Source organism: Sceloporus occidentalis, unplaced genomic scaffold, assembly GCF_023333645.1.
Source record: "Sceloporus occidentalis isolate IW3139 unplaced genomic scaffold, rSceOcc1.0.p SCAF_2, whole genome shotgun sequence".
NCBI lineage: Eukaryota > Metazoa > Chordata > Lepidosauria > Squamata > Phrynosomatidae > Sceloporus > Sceloporus occidentalis.
Window position 1 is genome coordinate 244,745,803 of NW_028316982.1, and position 18,213 is coordinate 244,764,015.

The following is an 18,213-nucleotide window of genomic DNA, read 5'->3' on the forward strand; positions in this document are numbered from 1 at the left end:
ATAAATGATGCATGGGTCCTAAGAGTCTGGAGGTCGCACCAAAGCCACACTCCATTCCTAAGCACCGGAGTGCAGCTTTTGGTGCAGTTTCCGGATTCCTAGGATGCATGCATCATTTAAATAGCATACCTCCAAAGAGACCCGAAGCAGCTTTATTTTGGCAGTCTGTAACAGGCCTCAGTTAGGGAGGACATGGGCCTGAGTTTGCAGGACCTAAGCAAAGCAGTGGAGGACAGGGAGTCTTGGACATGTCTTATCCACAGGGTCACCATTAGTCAGGGTTGACTCCTGGGCAGTTAAGAACAACAACAGAGCAACACTTTGAAAGAGAAGGAAGGTCGGGGAACCTAATGGAAGAGAAGGTCTGACATCAGGCCCATGTCCTCAGAAGGAGCAAGAACCATGGGTAACCTGGCATCAGTAAAGAAGATTAGATAAATGGTAAGTTTTCCTGGGAGGGTCTATTTATGCAAAAAAGGAAAATGTCAGCCTTAGAACAAAGCAAGTAACCTGTATATATACAATGGCAGCTCGTGGCTTCAATGTCAGCAGGGCTGTGAATTCACTCTAAGTTTGAGTCTGAATTTTGAGGGACATACCCAAGGTGGTGGATCTATGTTGCAGCTAGAATTCATTACCTTGGACAGGGCCTTTAAAAGATGACTGGCATTGGAGGCAGTAGTTGTCACTGTATAGATGTATCTGGATACGGAAACATTCCTGTTTTAGACCATGGCTATGTTGGGTGGGGTATGGTGTGAGTTTCAGTCCAAAATAAGAAAACTTTCCAAACTCTTGTGTACACACATGCATTCATGCATAGATAACATACAGTATAAGCTGCCCATTGAAATACCTTCCCAGGCAGCACCCTCAAAATACAATGCTATCTCACACAATTAAAACAGCTGTTTTAAAAACACAGAGAAGAAAGATAATAACACAACAGATAATTCAAACTTCATGGCTAGCCTTCAGATAAATAATAAGGAATGAACCTAGTGGCCACTGGTGGCTTTTACATAAGTAGCACAGTGAATTAATCTAAACTTTAAGGAGCTGGCCTAAGTTTTGAGCTCTAGCACTAAACTAGGTCAAGCAACTTGCATGACACCTTTAAAGTTCAGGGTAAAACAGAAAAGATTCAGTCCCACACTCATAGGGAAACCACCAGCTGCCACTAAATGAACCTCTACTAGTAAAGAATTGTACAACTGGTGTTCATCCACCAACAAGACCCTCTCATGTCTCCTTACAATTGCCAACTTAAAATTGAGCACAGACTGGAATATCTGTGGCCAGGAAGATATGGATAGTGATCAGTCTTTGAATCTCTCTGCCACAGCACAGAAATAATGTGTTAAAATTAATAAATTATATACTAATTACTTAATTTTAACTAGTTATTCTAGTTAGTTGACCCAACAAGGGTTAACTAGCCATTTTGAGTTAACAGTGCTCATTGTCAGACCATCAAAATAAAGTAAAATTTTAGTAAACAACAACAATAAACATACTCTTTTCTACCTTCCCTAATGCAGTTGCACAAGTAAATTCCCTGCTTCACAGAACTCACTATTCCTACAGTGTAATGAATAAAAGATTTGCCAGATTATGCATAGACTCATAGATTCATAGAATCGTAGAGTTGGAAGAGACCACAAGGGCCATCCAGTCCAACCCCATTCTGCCATGCAGGAACTCTCAATCAAAGCATCCCTGACAGATGGCCATCCAGCCTCTGCTTAAAGTCCTCCAAAGAAGGAGACTCCACCACACTCCAAGGAAGTGTGTTCCACTGTCGAACAGCCCTTACTGTCAGGAGTGGTCCCAAAGGTAGTGGGATTGGAAGCTGTGGGCATCAGGGACATCTCTGGTCCTTGCGTGACAAACACGTACTCTAGCATTGCTCTTTGTAGACCATGCTTCTTGGTTGTAAGTGGGGGAGTAGGGAGGATGCAGTCTTTCAATACTGCAGAAAATATTCTGCATATGCTCAGAAGTACTCAAAATATTTGTAATTAGGAATGCTCCACTATTTGTTTAAAATTGAAACTTTTTGACATAATGAAGTACAACAGAAGGAAAACATAAATAATATTTTTTTAAAAAAACAGCACGTAACAGTCCAATGGGGACTATCCGAATTTACAACCAGTAGACTGTAAGTACACTGCATACCTAACTAAATATTCAGTAACTGATTTTTGCAGTTACATACATTTGCCCTGCATTAGGCCAGTGGATCAGTTTCTTTCAACTGGAATGCACACATCATTTCTTTATCACATTTTCCATTGCAGACAAATAAACCATGGTGTCTGAATGAGTGAGTGAACAGCATAAATGTCAGTAGGGGTAGAAAGAAGAGAGAGCTGGATGAGTGCTAACATATAATTGAATACGCTGCTTGAGGGCAGCCTTCCATTACCTACCAGTTTCCAGATTCATGGCACTATGAATCACACCATCTTCAACCATTAACAAGAGTGCAAAACTGAGGCTGAGGGAAACAACTTTAAAAATGCCTTTAAAAAGCATTTTTGAAGGAGTCAATAACAAAATTTATTACTAGGGGGCAACAGTGATAATCAAACAAGCTATTGTATATCTACGAATCCCATGGTTTCTTTTTTTAAATTGATTTAGTAACAAATTAATGATAATGCAACAAATTAAAGTATACTCACCTGACAAGAGTGTAATTTCCCATTAATTACCAACATTTGTTAATTAATTTTTATACTTAACATTTGAAGCTCTGCTCCCTGCAGAAGGCAGAAAACTGGGCAACCTTGAGACTGTTCCATAGATTCTGGCAGAATGATGAATGAGGTAAGGCTACCCAGAACTAGGAGGATTCCATCAGCAGAGGCCACACTGTTAGTTGTGCAGAGAAACTAGCTCTCTTTCACTCAGAGCTTAGAAAACCCAGTTTAAAAAAATAATTTATTGCAAATCCCCTCTCCCCAGTAATTTTTACTGTTGTTGTTGTTGTTGATGATGATGATGATGTTTATATAGCACTGGAGGAGCCCTGGTGGCGCAGTGGTTACATGCCTGTACTGCAGCCACTCACTCAAAACCACAAGGTTGCGAGTTTCAAGACCAGCAAAAGGGCTCAAGCTTGACTCAGGCTTGCATCCTTTCGAGGTTGCTAAAATGAGTACCCAGATTGTTGGGGGCAAATTAGCCTACAGTTGTAAACTGCTTAAACACTGCTTAGGCAGTATGAAGCGGTATATAAATGAAGCTTGTTTGTTTGTTTTGTAAATTTTACACAATGCTTTACGTAATCGTCTAGGAAAAATAAAACTGCCTATGGCATACAATCTAAAATCACAAGCATAATTCTAATCTATAAACTATAAAACAAGGCACACAGCTCATGCACTTAATCTAAACTGCCTGAAATATCAGGTTATAATCTGATGAAAAATGTTTTGGTCATCTGTTAGGCTGCCTCCAGATGGGTTTAAAAAACCCTGTAAGGTTTTGTAGCTGTACTTTTCAATTTTGTTTTGGAGATTCACAAGACATTTACTTTATCCTGAAATGTTTCCTGGGAGCTTTTGGCATTATCAAGGACTTTTCATTCCCATTTCCCATCTCAGTTTAAATTCACCTAGTGTTTTCTGAAATGAAATATATCTGTACTTAGCTGTGCGTTTGTACTGCCACAGAAAGTATAAAGATGTCCCCCACTAAAATAATATCATACTATATTGTTGTAGTGCTGTTATTTCACTTTAACTGCTATGGCTGCCTCCTGTGGAATGCTGAGATTTTCAGTTTAGGAAGGGGCATTTAGAATTCTCAGTCAGAACGTCCTTAGCTAAACTACAAATCCCAGAAGTCCATAAGAGGCAGTAAAGGTGGAATAAGCTACAACAGTGTAGTGCAATATTTACTCAAGTAAACAAAGTTTTTTTTTCCAGGACACAGAATCAACACTGATCAAGTTATAGAAAGAGGAATGTTAGCTGTAAAATAAAATGATCCTAAAGGGGAGCCAGCGTGGTCTAGTGGTCTGGACTCTGACTCTGGAGACCAGGGTTTGATTCCCTTCTTGACCAAGGTGCTTGAAAAGGAGGACAAGAGAATGTAGGACATTCAAGAACATGTAGCCATTACAAAATAAAAGCTAAAAACACTCATATAAATATAAATACATTTCATGTGGTTTATTTTACAGCTACATTATAAACTATACTTTATCTTATTATGTTCTCAACCATATTTTTCTGAAGAACCTATCTTCATTAAAATGCCTTGTTGGCTTCCAATATACCTATAGAAAGATGAACAAGACAAATGCTTAACATTGTACTTTACTAGCACCAAACCCTTGACTGGATCTACATTAAAATTATTGCTTTCATTTGTCCATTGTGCTGACATTAAAGAAGAACCTTTCAACATTTCTACTGTGTCCTCAAGCAGCCTATTGCCTAACATCACGTTTGCTGTTCTTTTCTTCTCTGAGAAACAAACATGTCCTGATCTCTGGGAGCAAGTTCTGTTTGCTGCTGCTCCTAGGAAAAAAGGACACGAGGACATGCTGACCAGTAAAATTTCTCAAAAGGGTGCCACTCAATGGGTTTCTTAGCTATGCTCAGAATGGAGGACGTTTTGGAATTCGTCCTGGACAGAAGGTTGAAATGCAGGATATATTTTGGAAAAGAAGGACATCCAGTCACCCTGTCTATAGAAACAAGCTGCTTTAGTGATAGTGGAAAAAAGGATTGTATATCAGCAACAAATATCTTTTGCCTTGCCCAAAGTGGGTCAATTTAACAGTACAGAAGAATATAACAGAAAAAAAAAATATTTGAAAAAAGTGTTTTTTAAATGTTAAACAATGCAGAGGGGCCTTATATTATTGTTGCCGGTATTATTGTCAGCTCCAATGTATGGTAACTCCATAATAAGGTTGGATTGGTGAGCTTTATTCTGAGGGGTTTTACCATTGCCTTCCTCCAAGGCTGTTAGAGACTTGACCAAGGGAGTTTCCATGCCTGAGAAGCTGTTTGAACTGGGTCTGCCCCAGTCCTAGTCCTACATGCAATCCACTACACCATGATGGCTCTCCAGTAGGGGCCCAGCAACCCATTTAAACTGAACAGCTTATTTAAACCTCCAGGAGCTGAAATTCCTAGAGGTTTCTGGGAGAGACACTTAATTTTTAATTTTTTTTTCTGTGTGGGGAAGAAGAAAGATGGTTTGAGAAGTCTGGTGAGGTAGAGAACCACAAAACCATCCTTGGGTCCACATGTGGTCTCAGGGCGACAATTTGTCTGTCCCTCTTCTATGGTAAGTTTCAGACTCCTGGATGGTCTGTTTTGTCTCTTTTCTTAAGCCTCCTGGAAACTTCATATGATTTTTATTCATCATCACACTAATTCCTTGTGGGACCTACCCTCTCACATTGCTAGCATCAGTGGGTTGAGAGGCACTAGTCCTGGCCAATCATCCAGGTGGATAAGCTGCTGAGATTCACCTTCCAGAGCTGAATTCAAAAAGTCAAGGTCACAATGTTCAATTTTGTAGGAGTCCGCTAGTCAAACCTCTTTGCTCTCTACTACCTTGAGAGGAGGGTTGCTTTTGAACTACCACCTAAATTCAGCTGCTAATTAGAGTTAGCAACAACAGTAGACTCTTGAATCAGTGGGTTTTCTTTTGTTGGGGCTTGCAATTGGATTTAGGCGTAGGTTGGTCTAAATATCCTAAAGGGATCAGAACCCATGTGATCTTGGAATCTAAGGCAATCCACTCTAGTTAGTACTTGGATGGGAGACTGCCAATGATTACCAGGTACTATAAGCTATATTTCAGAGGAAGGAACAAGCAAAACCACCTCTGACTATTCCTTGCCTCAAAAAACCCTATGAAATTCATGAAGTCACCATAAGTCAACAAATGGTTTGAAGGCACATGTCTGTGCATGTGCATGCATGTGTGCACGTGCACACACACTTGTTTTCCATTGGGAAAGTTAATTCTTTGGTCTATCACTAGTGGCATTTGCTGGCTCTCATGTCATTCGGGCTGTGAATTTGCTGCAGGCTTTATTTTAACTTTTAGAGCAGCCACTTAACAATACTGACTCTGTTTGGGGAGGATAGGATTCAGAATCTTTAAATTCAAACCAAAATGCAGAGTGAATTCAGTGCACCACTGAGACCCAGTTTTGGTGGAGTATAAATGAAATAATACAAAATAAAATACAATACTGGCATGGAAGATATGGTTGTCACTGACTACAATGACAACTCCCAGAATACCGCAGCAATGGCTATACTGATGGGGGTGGGGGTGGTTCTGAAACTCATGGTCCAAAAGAGTAAGAAGGCTAAGCTCTGTTTTTAGGGTTGGTTTCCAGAATCTGCCTTTTGTGTGCTTGCTTCTGAATTTGACAGACCCTGATCTGTTCTGGACCATTTCTTCTATCTTATGCAGGAAGGAGTCTTTCTATGTTGATCTCTATAGTTTGGGAGACAGCTCCACTTGCCTAGAATCAAAGCTGTTCCCTGTCATTTAAGCAATAATCACAGAGATTTATCTGGGTAGTGATAGAATTTAGTAGACTGGATGGGATTACAAGGGTGAGGGATAATGTCTTTCTCTGTATTGCCTCCTTTTTTGAATGGGTCTGACTGCTCCCAGACCTGGTACTGCTGACCATTCTTTTTCTCTCAATATGAAGGTTTTTAGTCAAAGTAAAACCTGCCACAGTGGCAACTAGTAGCTTCCATGTCAATGAAGTGGTGAATCTACTCCTGTTTTTAGTTCAGGAATTAAACTTTTTGAATTAATTTAAACAATTCCACCACCCAAACAATGTATTTTAAAAAGTGTGTATCTAATGTTTGGAGGCGAGCATGGAATTCTTGTTGGTGCTGTGTGCCTTCAAGATTTTTCCAATTTATGGCAACCCTGAAGTGAACTATCACAGGATTTTCTTGGCAAGATTCATTCAGAAGGAGTTTGCCTTTGCCTTCCTCTAAGGCTGAGAGAGTGTAATTTGCCTAAGATCACCCAGTGGGTTTCCATGGCCAAGCAGGGATTTGAATCCTGATCTCCAGAGTCATAGTCCAATGCTCAGACCACTACACTGTGCTGGCTCTCACTATCTTCTTAGTGCTGAATAAAGTTAGTATGAAAGAGTATAGTCATTTTTTTTTTATTAAGAGGCTTAGTGTTTAGCTGTTGGTTTCAAGATCTTCAGCATATGGGCAGGTAATGAATGGTAGATGGATGGATCAATGGAGAGACAGATAGACATCCTCTCCTTTATTTCAGACTTTAGATAGATGGTGTCCTTTTGAACACTCCCTGAAAATATGCAGCTAGCTCATCAGGACCTCTGCTTGTGCCCCAACCCTTTTCCTCCTCTCCCTTTTGTTTCGATGTAAGTGGGTTATCTGAATCTATGATTTCCCCTTTACTTCTTCCTGTAGATGGAAGTGGTGCATCCTTTCCCCAGTAGAACTCTACAAACTCATTCTACCATTTATATGGTAAAACAAATGGGCATAATGAGTAGAGATGATGGAAATAATGGCCCAATAGTTCCAGAGAGTACCAGGTTAGGGAGGACTGTTGCAAATAAGTTAATTCTCAGAGCTAGATCTTTCTTCTGGGAAGACTGTGGATCTTTCTGCCATCAGGCACCTCCACCTCCTAGTGCACACAGCCTTTCTGCCCTCAAGGGCAACATGGGATGCAGACTCCAAGTTCAAGGCCACAAACATGCTCACACAGAGACACATTTATTTGAACATGAACACACATTATGGATATCTTATCACCACTCTTTTTTCTGTGATCCAGATCCAAATCACTCTCTCCTTAATTTGATGAGGGGGAGAAGGAACTAGTTAGATATCATGGAGGGCTGCAACAGCATCAGAAGAGTCAGAGCAACCTTAAGGCCTGCGGTCATGGGTATGGAATTATGGTCCAGGTGAGGTCTGTATCCCCCTCCACATGCCACCCTCCATGGCCAAGATGATATTGAGGGCATGGATGCAACCAAATCCTTGACAATATGTTGGGTGTTGCTTTTTTATAGACCCCTCAGGGGCCACCTGGTCCAATTACCTTCCATGCAAGAATACACAATGAAAGTACTCCTGAGCCAAAGCTATTCAGTCTCTGTTTAAGGACCTCAAAGAAAGAAAGTTCACCACCCTCCAAAGCACTCTATTCCAACTGTCAATCAGTTCTTACAGCCAAGAAGTTATTAATAATGTCTAGGTGGTGTCTCCTTTCTTATAATTTGAATCCATTGGTTCATGTTCTATCTAGTCTCTGAAGCAAAAAGAAACAAGTCCATTCCATCTTCTAACAAGCCCAGTCCCTTCAGGTATTTAAATATCACCTCCAGGCTAAACATACCCAGTTTCCTAAGCCATGACTCATAGGGTTTGATTTACAGACCATTGACCATCCGAGTTGCCATCTCCTGATCACATTCCCACTTGTCAATATTCTTGAAGTGTGATGTCCAAAACTGGACACAAGGGACTTCTTTGGCTCCTCTTCCTCCTCTCCCAGAGGAGAGCCACAGGGAAGAAGGCAGAGGAACAAACCCTGGAAAGGAATTCTCCTCCCTTTGGAGGTAAGAAAATTTCAGGCAAGCTTCAGGCTCAGAAACAAGAGGAGAGGATTCCCCATAGGTCTCCAAATTAGGAAACTCTGCAAGGCAGATTTGACCCATGGGCCAGACCATTCTCACATCTGACCATTGGATGTTCGCCCTTGTTTTTCCTCAGCTCTCAAAGCTCTCAAAGACATCTTTCTAAGTGGTCTGTATGGACGAGAATAAATGGACACAAATGTCACTTCAGAAATGTGTGCCCTTAAAGTGGTCATATTTTAACAAAGGTACCTCAAAGTAACTATCTCAATGGCCTGAATTGGAGTAAAGGATATTCTGATATGTCTTTAAAACACAAGGCTACATTATTACCACCTGTAATATGAAAGAGGCTTTTAATAACATAATTGTCTCTTTCTGTACTTTGCATATTTTATTTCCCTCTAACATGCCTGTTTTCAGTTTGCTGCTGTCTACTCTCTCTGTCTATGTATTTTATTAGTTTTTATTAAAATGTTTACATCACACAATATACCATGGGATCTCAGGGCAGCATGTGATGCAATCAATTTAAAATAATTAAAATTGTAAAAAAATGAGCAAACTAAAAGCATATGAAACAATTTGATAGAATCATAAAATCATAGAATCATAGAGTTGGAAGAGACCCCAAGGACCATCCACTCCAACTTCATTCTGTCATGCAGGAACTCTCAATCAAAGCATCCCCAACAGATGGCCATCCAGCCTCTGTTTAAAGACCTCCAAGGAAGAACACTCTGAGGGAGTGTGTTCCACTGTCAAACAGCCCTTACTGTCAGGAAGTTCCTCCTAATGTTGAGGTGGAATCTCTTTTCCTGTAGCTTGCATCCATTGTTCCAGTTCCTGTTCTCTGGAGAGCAGAAAACAAGCTTGCTCTATCCTCAATATGACATGCCTTCAAATATTTAAACAGGGCTATCATATCACCTCTTAACCTTTTCTTCTCCAGGCTAAACATCCCCAGCTCCCTAAGTAATTCCTCATAGGACATGTTTTCCAGACCCTTCACCATTTTAATCACCCTCCTTTGGACATGCTCCAGTTTCTCAACATCCTTTTTGAATTGTGGTGCCCAGAAATTGACACAGTATTTCAGGTGGAGCCTGACCAAAGCAGAATAGAATGGTACTATTACTTCCCTTGATCCAGACACTGTACTTCTATTGATGCGGCCTAAAATAGCATTGGCCTTTTTAGTTGCCTCATCACACTGTCGACTCATGTTCAACTTGTGGTCTACTTGGACTCCAAGATCCCTTTCACATGTAGTCTCTGTAAGCCAGGTGTCCCCCATCCTATATTTATGCATTTCATTTTTTCCACCCTAAGTGCAGTACCTTACATTTTTCTGTGTTGAATTTCATTTTGTTAGCTTTGGCCCAGCTTTCCAGTTTATTCAGGTCATTTTGAATTTTGTTCCTGTCCTCCGGAGTATTAGCTGCTCCTCCTAATTTGGTGTCATCTGCAAATTTAATAAGTATGTCATCCAAGTCATTGATAAAGATGCTAAATAGCACTGGGCCCAGGACAGAACCCTGATAAGATCATTATAAAACAGCTGAAACAAGTTAAAACCATTTAAAACTATACACATAAACGGTTTGGTATTAAATGAATTACTGAAGCCTCAAAGCCTTTAATAAACAGCAATTCTTTCACTTGGAACCAGAATGAAGCTAATGTTGACACCAATCAGGCTTTTAAAGGGAAAGAATTTTATATGTGGGATGCCACAGCAAAGTAAGCATTCTTCCACAGCCTCCCACATTATATTGTTCCTGCTCCACTAGTGGACAGGCATATATGCATGTGTGTTTGTGTGTGTGAAACTCAGGGTAAGATATCATTTATCTGATGAAATGGAGCACAGCCCACAAAAGATTGTGCACAATATATGCCCTAATCTATAAGGAAAAACAAAACTCTTCAGTGTTTTTGTTTCAATAGAGTTGACACGGCTCTGGAAATTTCTACATCTTGTTACACAATATGGCCAGACATGAACATAAGACCATATATGTATGAAGCCGTTGGATAATGGAGTGCACAAAAGAATTTCACAAAAAAACAACCTGTGCTTTATAGAGTATAGCAAATCATTTGATTGTGTAGATCATGGAAAATCAACTCATTTGAAATGTGGTGCTAGAGAAGAGTTCTACAGACCTTGTGGACTACTAAAAAGGCAAATGCATCCTAAAACAAATCAAACCTGAACTCTCCCTAGAAGACAAAATGATTAAACTGAGACTGCTGTACTTTGGACATATCATAAAAAGACATGACTCACCAGTGTTAGCACACCTTTCATACATCACATTGTATTATTGAGGTCTCCATATTTCATATCTCATATCTGGAGATAGTTTTTTGGGATATCAATGATCTTTCAAGAACACGGGTTAGGTTCCTAGGAGAAAAGGAGGGTGTCCCAAGGGACGTGCATATCCAGGTAAACATGACAATCAAATCCAGATGGCTGTTTCAGATGCTCCTTCCTTCCCCAAGTCATCATATTTCCTCTTGCAACTTGAGACAAAGGATCTTCTTGCACCCAAAGCAGTAAGCCAATCTCCCTGCCTACCCCCATTGTGTTCCCAGTCAAACTTCCCTGTCTATCCATCATAGAAATATTCTAATCCAATCACTGTTTTTGTCACACTAGAATTAAGGCCATCAACCAGTCCAGAATCCCTTTGTCAGTTCTTGGGAAAGGATAACCAGCCTTTGTTACCTGACAAGATAGTCCACTGCTTTGGGCTAGATTTTAGGTACAGTACAGTCTCAATTATCTGACGTAAATGGACAGTCCCATGGTCAGATAGCCAAAAATGTCGGATAATCCAGAGAGTCATAGAAAAGCCTTGCAATCACTATGAAAAGCCTTGCAAAGTGCTCAGGGCCTGGTGATGGGTGCTGCTGCTCGCCATGTTTGAGGCCTGGTGGTGCTGTTGCCGCCGCCGCCACACTTGGAACCCTTTCTGGCTGGGGGCACAGTGAGGGCTCCAAGCCATGCCCACAGACTATCTGACGTCAGATAATCCGGAATTTTGGATTACTGAATGTCGGATAATCGAGACTCTACTGTATAAGTACAGTGGACCCTTGTTATACACTGGGATTTGGTTCCAAGTTCCCCCGTGGATAACAAAATCCGTGGATGCTCAAGTCCCATTAAATATTATGACATAGCAAAATGGTGTCCCTTATAAAAATTGGAAAATCAAGGTTTGATATTTGAAATTCATACTTTTTTGCAACATTTTCAAACTGTGGATGCTTGAATCTGTGTATAAAAAATCCATGTATAAGAAGGGCCAACTGTGAACACACAGCTGGCATACACCTCTGCACTCTGTGTATATTCTGTGCCACCCTCAGACCTCCCTGCCTGAGCAACTCCAGCTTTCCATGATCTACTCATTAGACAGGTAATTATCATCCCATTGCAAACCTCCAAAACTCTGCTATTCCATTTCCATATTTCCATGTTAGCTCTGTGTGCTGTGTCTATGTAAATTGCTTGTGTGTGTGTGTGTGTGTGTGTGAGAGAGAGAGAGAGAGAGAGAGAGAGAGAGAGAGATTAGATATTTTCTAAATAAAACCCTCATAATTCACCCCAAACCTGGAGTTCTCCTCAGTTATTACTGGTAGAAACAGGTGCAAACTGTCCAAAGGTTACCCAAGCCTCTTCTAAAGCAATTTCCCAACATTTGAACTAATGTTGAAGGTTGATGAAGACCCCCTCTACCCACCTTTCTTTGAGTTACACTAGAAAAGACAATGCTTGGTAAGGTAGAAGGCAGTAGGAAAAAGGAATATTGTATGACCCAGAATCTACAAGGCTTGACCAGGGCTGTTGATGACAGCATGACTTGAAGCTCTCTCATTCATTCACCTTAAATTGAAGTCAATTGGACAACAGTAACAACAACATGTACAAAATATGTGCCTCAGCAGAGCACATATGGCACTTGAACCTCATCAGCAGTATACAAAAGCCAATAAGTCATATTTTCCAGTAAGTAGGAGGCATCTTCAAGGTCCTAATGGATTAAACTGTTCAAAGACTGAAAGACATTCCACTCAACATTTATCCTGCATGCTGGTGAAGTGATTCACAAGTGCTGTGTATTTAAAATTCTAGAGTAATAATAATAATGACTAGCTCAAATATCTGCAATATGTCATACGTAATGTCAGCATTATATATATATATATATTTTAAAAGCTGGAATAACTACATAATTGGAGCTCTCTGAAAAGTAAGTCAAACTAAGTTAAATAACCTCCATATCAGAACGATTTTAAAAAATCCCATTTTATGTGTTTACAGATGAAATTGTAGGATGTAGATCTCTTTCAAGTTGCCATGACAACTCACTTGTTTACTTTTACAAGGTATAGTCTAAACAGGGTTGGGAGGCTCATTTGCATAGTAATATCCCAATGCCCTTTCTAGGCTACTGTCTCAATTTTCTATGCAAACAGGAAAGCTTTTTGTTCTGTGCAGAGAACTGTATACAAAATGCAATCCTGATACTTTTAATACAGTTGGATAACACATACACACACACACACAAAAATGGATATATACTTACTGGGATAACCAATGAAGGACTGAAAATAGGCTGGAATCACACAGAGAAAAGAAAATAGGCCATGTGTTCAGGTTTAGCAGCCCCACTGAAAGGTTTGCTGTTAGCTGAGAGCTGCCACACATATTACCGTTTTCATGGACACATACTAGGGACCCTTAGATTCATAGAATCATAGAATCACAGAGCTGGAAGAGACCCCAAGGTACCTTATATCCAGTCCAATCCCCTGCCACACAGGAATGCACAATCAAAGCACCCCAACTGATGGCCACCCATCCTCTGTTTAGAAATCTCCAAAGACGGAGACTCCATCACTATCTGAAGGAGTGTGTTCCACTGTCAAACATCTCTTACTATCAGGAAGTTCCTCATAACGTTTAGGAGGAGTTTATCAGACAAGGGAAATTGGAAGTATAATCCAATGGCAATCCGAATGCAATCATGGGGTTTAACGTTATTGCGTGAGAGGTAATCACACACCATTTCGGGCAATAGCAAGCTATTTTCAGGCAATGTCAGTGTGAATGCAATTTGAATTCACTTAAATCTGCTGAACTAACGAATTCATGTGAATGCGTTCTGGCCCCACTTTCTTTTCATTCGAAATTAAGAGAAATTCCTCCCATGTGATAAACTCTTTTCCTCTAGTTTGAATCCATTATTCCCTGTCTGAGTCTTTGGAGCAGCAGAAAACAAGCTTGCGCCATCTTCAGTATGACATCCCTTCAAATATTTAAACAGGGCTTTCCTATTACCTGTTAACCTTCTCTGCTGTTATAAGCACATATCTTTGCTTCATTAAAAAAAAAAAAAAAAAAAGGGGGGGGGAGCCCATCACATCCCTTTCAGATGCTTTAGTGGAATGCATATTATCTTAAATCCAGTCCTCTGTCTTAACTGGAAAGTAAACGAACATAAATATTTGATCAAGCAAAATTTTAATTTAAAGACAACAGCAACAAGTCAGATGACTCCAGCAAATACTTCCCCAAATCCTAAGAACAACTAGGACAGAAAATGCCTTGCTATAAAAGGGGCTTCATTTTTAAAACACAAAGACTTACAGTGCAAATTTATATTTGTCTACCTAGAAGTAAAATTCAAAGATATAGTCATGTTAGTCTATAAAATCAGTATGTAGAGAGATCTAGCACCTTTGAGACTGACTAAAGAAACACATTGGCAGGATGAGCTTTCCTAGGCTTGAGTCTGCTTCCTCAGATACATTTACTCCCAGACTCAAATACATCTGAGGACACAGATTAAAGCTCAAGTGACCAACTTCTTTCTTTAGTTAGCCTCAAAGGTGCTACAAGATCTCTCTACATACTTGGAAGTAAGTCCCACTGAAGGCCACGAGATGTAGTCCCAGATAAACTTGTACGGATTAGGAAACTAAAATACTTGGTATTCTCCAACCTTTGACTAAATGTGTTCAGAAAACAAGTGGCCATTGCGAATGTCTCCATCCTAAAGAGTCATAAAGCTGGATCTAGAGTCAGATTTAGAGGTTCTGAGTAGGGGCGGCTAGGAATTAAATTAACCAGGGCTAATGGAATTATCTCAGAACGATGCATTCACACAGACATATATGCCTTCATAGTGGCTTGTCGATTTATGGCGATCCCATGAATTTCACAGGCAAGGAATACTCAGAGGTGATTTTGCCAATTCCTTCCTCTGAAAAATTATCTGCAGCACTTGACGGTTTCTCATCCAAGTACTCACCAGAACTGACCCTGTTTAGCTTCCAAAACCAGACAGGATCTGGTGCTTTTATAATATTTAGGCTCGGCACAGCCCCAACTCTTTGTCATCTCATCTGAACATCAATGGGGCAGGGATCTTTCCCCCTGCTTTCAATTGCGCATCGCTTGCCAATCCTTCATCAGACTGTAAAAATGCCTCCTTGAGGAGGTTGATATTTAGGGGGTCGATCACAGTTTGTCAATGTCGGTTGGTCTCTGTACTGGAGAGCTCAGGAAGTTATAAGACGCAAGAAGGTAAATAAGTTCCACTAAAAGGAACAACAGCCGCCTAAGGGCTGCATCCACACTGTAGAGATAATCTGGTTTGGCACCACTTTAACTGCCCTGGCTCAGTGCTAGGGAATTCTGACAACTATAGTCTTATAAGAGGCATGTATTCTTTAGTGTCAGAGACCTCTGGTGCTACAATTGCCAGGATTCCCTAGCACTGAGCCAGGGCTGTTAAAGCGATCTCAAAACTGGATTATTTCTGCAGTGTGTTTTGGACCAGAATCAAGGAGCGATTATCCCCGTTCCTTCAAGCCCTCTTAACCAGAAAATCAAGAGGTGCAGAGGACAGGTTTCACTCTATACTGCCTCAAGATCCATCCTTCCCCACCCAGAGAAGGATGTGGAAGTGGGTCTGTGGAAGTGAATTTTGTCTCAAGAAAGCTGATGCCACAATAAGTCCGTGGGTCTTTATGGCACCACATCAAAGCCTCGGTTGTTTTTCCTGCCACTCATCTCCCATAGGAAGGAATCGGGGATGAACAGAATAATAGACAAACAAGGCAAAAACTCCGTGCGCTCATGGAGAAATGCGTAAAAAGGGCGCGTTGGAGCTCCAAAACTGGTTGGAAAAGACCTTTCTCCCCTCCAAGGGCAAGAAAGGCTCTAAGTCTAGGGAGAATGAAAGATCTGTTGGAATATTTCATCATTTTCTCTTCCCCTCCTCAGATAGCTAGGATTTCCCGTATGCAAACAACCCATTTGCTTCTACTGAATCACAGGGTAATAAATACCTTTGTAGCCCAATAAACCTGTGATGCCGCCAATTCCACCGAATGCATCTGAGGAAGTAGACTTAAGCCTAGGAAAGCTCATGCTGCCAACTTCTTCCTTTCAGTGAGTCTCAGAAATACCTGTCTGCTTTCTCACACAAAGAGTTTCTCCCTTGCTTCAGCCGGGTCCCCCATCTTCCTTCCCCCTCAGTTTTCTTCGGAAAGATAACGAGATAAAAGATTTCTTCCTCTACCTGAACTATCACGTGGCATCTATGCATAGGTACACTCAAAGCCACGAGTAAATTTTTGTTTCAAGTGCAAGGTGCTTGTGTTGTTTTTGAGTCGGTCTCGGTTCTTAGAGAATCATCCTTAGACGAACAGCCGTCCTCTGATACTCTGTTGATTTAAAGCTAGACCCCCAACAGGCTGGGCTTTGATATTTTGGGTCTTTAAATGTTTCTGTTTCTGCAACAAAGGCTGAAGCCTTAAGGGAACCTGAATTGCTCACAAGCTCCTTTCCAACTTGCACCCTGGAGTTCAAGCAAACCCCCTGAACACAAGCGTCCTTTTCCAAAGCTGGAGCTGTACTTGCTACTGATTTGTGGAAGGAAGATTGGGAAAAACAAGACAAGCCGAGGAAATAAACTGAGCAGAGGTCTCTTTTTAAACCAGTCGTTTCTGAGCTAAGGTCAACCTTTCGGGAGATTTCCTTGGCAAGATGTGTTCACAGGGGGGTTTGCCATGACTTTCCTCTGAGGTTGAGAGACTCAGTCAAAGTCACCCGGAGGGTTTCCATGGCGAGCAGGGATTCAGATCCTGGACACTCCCAGTGTTTTAGTTCAACATTGCCCCAGGCTTTTAAACCATAGAAAGATCCAACTAACGCTTTGATTGTCCTTTGCCAGAAAGGCGGGGTAAAAAAATAAAGATTATTATTATTATTATTATTATTATTATTATTCTGCACCGAACCCAGAATCTCCTAGCTGCGCAAATGGAAGGGATTCGCTCCAGACGCTTTGCCTTTTGCATCCTCCAAACGATTTGCTCCCTTTGAGTTTTCTTGCAAAATAACAGACCTGCAAATGGTTGAGAACCCTGTATAGAAAACCTCTTTCTTCCAAGGCAGGTATGAAGTCTGTCCTTGTCGTGTGCCTTCAAGTCGTTTCCGACTTATGGCGACCCTAAGGCCATGGGGTTTTCTTGGCAAGATTTGTGCAGCGGAGAGTGTGACTCGGTCATCCAGTGGGTCTCAGGGCCGAGCTGGGGATCAAACCCTGGCCTCCAGAGTCGCAGTCCAATGCTCAAACCACTAAGCCACGTTAGTTCCTGCAGTCCTAAAGTGTGGGTACCAATATCGCTGAATGCGTAAAGATTCACGAACTTGGGGGAGGCATTCATCCTTGAGACTGGAGAAAAATAGTTGACCGGAATGTAAGGTTTTACAGAGCGCGATCTAAAATGAAATGTATTCCGCAGGAATCGCTTGAGATTTCCGGGGAATAAAATGTTGAGGATTCCAAGGCTGTAACAAATATGTACCCAAAAAGACGCCAGATCAATGTATTACTTCGGCACAGATCTTACAGCCATTGTGTCACTTTGCTCTGAATCCTGCTGGTAGCCCCAGTTAGAAACAATCGAAACAATGGAATTTAGTTGTGCCTTTGACTTACCACTCAACGGTGGATTTAATGGGTCTGCTCTAAGAAGGACTAAACAATAGGATTCTGTCGTTTTTGGTGGGTTTTGGGGGCTATGTGGCCATGTTCTAGAAGAGTTTGTTCCTGACGTTTTGCCAGCATCTGTGGCTGGCATCTTCAGAGAACTGAGAATGCAGGCGAAACGTCAGGAAGAAACTCTTCTAGAACATGGCCACATAGCCCGAAAAACCCACAAAAAGCTATAGATGCCGGACATGAAAGCCTTCGACTTCACAGTAGGATTCTGGTTTATGTGGTCGGGAAATGTTTTTTCCCGACTGGGCCATGTAAACCTACTGGGATAACCTTGGGCAAGTCGCATTCCCTCAGCCTCAGAGGATGGCCGTGCCAATCCCCCTCTGAAGAAAACTGGCCAAGAAATCCCTATGATAGGGTCGCCATAAGTCGGAAACGACTTGAAGGCACACAACAACAAACAGAAGAGGAGCCTTTTAAGAAAGCCGGAGTGGCGGAGTGGTTTGAGGATTGGACTACAACTCCCGGCAATGCGAT